Source organism: Arachis ipaensis, chromosome B08, assembly GCF_000816755.2.
Source record: "Arachis ipaensis cultivar K30076 chromosome B08, Araip1.1, whole genome shotgun sequence".
Taxonomy (NCBI): domain Eukaryota; kingdom Viridiplantae; phylum Streptophyta; class Magnoliopsida; order Fabales; family Fabaceae; genus Arachis; species Arachis ipaensis.
Genome location: NC_029792.2, coordinates 87,771,939 through 87,776,564, shown reverse-complemented (window position 1 = coordinate 87,776,564; position 4,626 = coordinate 87,771,939). Strand labels below are relative to the sequence as shown.

At 36.3% G+C, this 4,626-nt stretch overlaps 1 long non-coding RNA gene across 1 annotated transcript; it reads right to left on the bottom strand.

The window, feature by feature from the left end:
* Positions 283-1,165, bottom strand: LOC107611982. Its single transcript, XR_001613553.2, has 3 exons — positions 969-1,165; positions 434-473; positions 283-333 (listed from the first exon to the last, which is right to left on the bottom strand). It is a non-coding gene; the product is annotated as an uncharacterized LOC107611982 (long non-coding RNA).

Sequence of the window (4,626 nt, the reverse complement as noted above, 5' to 3'; positions counted from 1 at the left end):
GTTGGCAATATATATACGGATAAGGATGAAACGAGACAAATCCATACACATTTAACAAGAAAAGAGTTTATCACCTTGAGAAATGCTATAATTCATATCCAGAAAATTTGGAGAGGTAAGTTGTCTTCTCATAACTTTCTGTCTTCACATAAATTTGGAGAGGTAAGCTGTCTTCACAGAACTACTAAATAATTAATAATGGAGAAAACATTTAAGATAAATAAGGATACAGAAATTGAACTAGGCAAAGCAATTACAACTAGATGCGAATACAATATACCTCTAGTACACATATCTGCGCAACATTATCAACAAACTTCCTAGAAACCAGAACTGCATCCAAAAGAAAGAAGCCCTTGTCAGTGCAACAGCAATTTCTAATCCATATTGATTTAGGCACCACCTAACTGAGCATCAATTCAAGACATCTCACCTTTACCAGATTTGCCCACAATGGATGCAGCAAGTACAACCTATATAGGTGAAAAAAATTTAGAACATAAACTCAAAGTTGTATAAGATAATTCAAGCAAATAGAAAGAAAGACTAAAGTATTCCCCAACCCAGTTAAATGCATCATTTTGCAAAGGAATCTAGCACTGCCCCAACCTCACAATTTTGGCTACGCTCAATGGGGCAAGTAACTTGCATATAATCTAATTCATCACCAATTTTGTAAGAAATAGAATTTACAGCAACCTATCATAGCTAAATTTGAGGAGAAAGAAAAATAACACCGGGTATCATAAGCTAAATCAGAAGATCCAACAGTAATCTTGAAGAACATTCAAATACAAACCTCACCATGAATAGATCTCAATTATAAGGCAAGTGTGTACAATTATACAACACGAAGCCCATGTAATGTATCACAGATTCAAATTACATGCACATATCAAAATTGTAGCTGATAGAGAAGCCTAAAATAAATATCGAAGTGCGGGATTGTGAGGAAACAAAAGGATTACCATGTCTGCGTTCGATCTTTGAAATGATGGAAGTGATTATTGTCTCAAATTGAATCTGACAAGAAAACAAAGTCCGTAACAGTGTTAGGAGCCATGAGATCAGATCGTGAGACAAGAAGAATGTGCAGTGAGGGCAAGTGAATGAAGAACTCGAAGAGAGAATACAGAAAAAAAAGAGAAATAGAGGTTACCAGAACACGATCTGAAATTCAGAAGCGCAGATCTAAATGGAGGGGACTGAAACACAGCTCAAACAGAAGCAGGAAAATAGAGCTCGTAAACGATGGAGCTTCTTAATGGATGGAGCTTCTTCATGGACGGAGTGATGGGGAGAGCGGCGGCGGTGAAAGAAGCTCCTGCGATGGGGAGAGCATGGACGGAGCGATGGAGAGAGCGTGGATGGAGAGAGGAAGAAGCTCCTACTAAACTTGTGTGGAGTGTGAATAGATCGAGAGAGGGTAAGATCTGAGCTAGGGTTAATCTAATATTTACGACGGAAAATTTAAATTACGGACGGAAAATTCGTCTGTAATAATTTAATAAAACGCAGCGTTTTGTCTATTTAATTACAGACGAATTTTCCGTCTATAACTATTTTTCATGGAAAAAAATTAATTTTTCCGACGGAATTATAGACAGATTCTCTTTTTCGTCTGTAATTTATGCTAATCCATTTTTTTTTATTTTCCAACAAAAAATCCCTCTAAAATTCCCTCTGTATTTCCGTGGGATAAAATCCGTCGGTAATAACTAGTTTTCTAGTAGTGAGAGAACAAAATATTAAGACGCTAGGGTTGTAGTGCTTAAGAAAATCAATAAGAGGAATAGATATGATATAATAATCTATAAAATAATATATGGTGCATCAATCTTTAGGCCTAATGATGACTAGAGAGTAAGGTAACTAGGGAGTACACTAATAAGAGAAAGAAAAGTCACAAGATAAGACATAGTACGTCTAGCAATAAAAAGAAAGTACTTATACAAAGATTAGACCATGACTAACGACCATGGAAATAACTAGAGGTATACTTAGAGTAAGCAAGGTCAAAGGGTGATAATACTGATGTAATACGCTTACAAGTTAAAAGCAAGGAGTTAAGGGTAAAATGATAAAAGACAAAATCTAAGTTAGTAGTTAATTAATTAGGTACACGATGATCATTTAAGAATAATCATGAGACAAATATGGCAATGAAAGAATAATAGAAATACTCATATAGGGAGTTGCTGAGGGCAACAGAGTAAAACAGAGTAATGATAACTTAAAGGCTTTAAAAGAAAATAAGAATTTAAAAAGAATGAAAAATGGCAAGAAGGTCCCTTAGAGAGATGAAAGTAATTTGATAATAGAATGACTAAGGGCAAGAAGGTCCCTTAGATGTACCAAAGTATGTGAAGGTAAAGAAAGATGTCCCAAGAGGCCCTAAGAAAGACTACCTAGAAAGCGAAAGGATTTTCTCGCTTGGCTAGTGTTGGAAAAGGTGGGGATGCCCACAGATAAATCTGTTTCTTACTATAAACCTATAGTGGCGTCAAGCTTTGCATCGATTTCCTTGTACAGGGTGATGACAAGTCATCTTAGCCTAGTTTCACTAGCTTTTTTCTTTTGTTTTCAATTGAATTATGCACTTTCTTGAGCCATAAGCAAGCCAATTGAGTAGATTTTCATGCTTCCTTTGATTTAATCAACCATGTATAAATTCATGCAATTTCATGAGGTTTTATGCTATAATTGTCACATATTATGAAAGAATGAATATCTCATGATTTTGAGCATAGCTTTGATGTGTTTGGTTGATTAATGATAGGTGAAGAAAGCTTGGAGAAAGGTTGAAGCAAGAAGGAATGGTTAGGAGGAAGAGAGGACAAAAAGTTTGAGCAAAAGTTTGCCTCAAACTTTTTGTCAAACTTTTGGAATAAGTTAAAATGAACCAGGGAGCAAAAAGCTGGACCAAAAGTTTGCCTCAAACTTTTGTGCAAACTTTTGGGCAAAAAGCTGGAGCAAAAGTTAGCCTCAAACTTTTTGGCAAACTTTTGTCATCACAAATCAACACCCTGGAGAGCAAAAGTTTGCGCCAACGTTAGCCCCTAACTTTTTGGCAAATGTTGGCGCATGAACAACACACCCTGGAGAGCAAAAGTTTGCGCCAACGTTAGCCTCTAACTTTTTGGCTAACGTTGGCGCCATGAGTGTGCAAGGGGAGGCCAACGTTGGAGCAAAAGTTTGACCCCAAACTTTTGCCCCAACGTTGATATCAGCAAAAGAGGGTGGCTGATGTGAAAAGTTGGAGTAAAAGTTTGCCTCAAACTTTTACTCAAACTTTTACTCAAGCTTTCATGATTCCAAACCCGGTTCAATTCGGTTCTTCTCCAAACACCAAGAGCAATCAACCAAGGCCTCTATCAACCCAATTCCATCAAGAGCAAAGTTGGTTATCTAGTCTCTTGGGTCCTGAGATCTGAATTCCAATTTTACATTCCTCTGTTTAATGCTTTTCAATCTCATTTACATTTCTGTTTTTAGATCCGATTCAATCCAAGTTATCTTCTACTTCTCTGCTCGTTGCAATTTACTTTTCCTTGTTTAAATTCTGCAAATCCAATTCCCAATTCCCTTTACAATTCAAGCCATTTACATTTCTTGCAATTTAAGATTCTGCAATTTACATTTCTTGTGTTCTAAGTTTCTGCCATTTAATTTCTTGTTCTTTAAGATTCAGCACTTTAAATTTCAATTCTCTTTACTTTCATGCAATTCACCCACTCCCTTTACTTTCTCTGCAATTTAAATTCTGCAAATCACAAATCTCTCAACCAAATCTTGATTCGCTTGACTAAATCAACCACTAAGCTAAAATTGCTCAATCCTTCAATCCCTGTGGGATCGACCTCACTCCCGTGAGTTATTATTATTTGATGCGACCCGGTGCACTTGCCGGTTAGTTTTGGGTGTTTTGGAGAAATTCGTTTTTCCACAAAAATACTCATCAAGTTTTTGTTGGATTGAATCGGATCTAAAAACAGAAATGTAAATGAGATTGAAAAGCATTAAACAGAGGATGTAAAATTGGAATTCAGATCTCAGGGCCCAAGAGACTAGATAACCAAGTCTAGATCTCAATGCCTTCCTAGATCCAACAAGAACAATAGCAAAGGAAATGTAAATTGAAAAGAAAATAGATGAAGAAGCAATTAACCGAAACTGAAATTCAATTAAGCAGAAAATTAAACAAAAGAAAGAAAAGAAAATACAAAGACAAAAAGAACATGGCCCAAGGCTCTGAGCATCAATTACTAGGCAGAAAAGAAAGAAGAAACAATGACTCAAAGAGTTGTTAGCCTAGTAAAATGCTTGTGGTTGAGTTGTGTCAAAGAAAGAGGCTTGAGCAAGTAAATCCTTAGGGGTGCTTCAACACCTAATACCTTAAAACCAACTGGTTTAGGAGTATTGATTGAAAGCTTATCTAAAGAGCCGCTTTGAGACATGACATTTAGAGTCAAAGCCAAAGCAAAGAAACTATAAGCTGCTTCAAGGTGATTACATATAAAGAGATCTCTATGATACCATTTGGATGAAAATCCTAAGACCTAAGACTCCCAATATGTGAGGACTAGTAAGCACTGAAGCCCTTGTATGAGCATATAATTTAGAGTT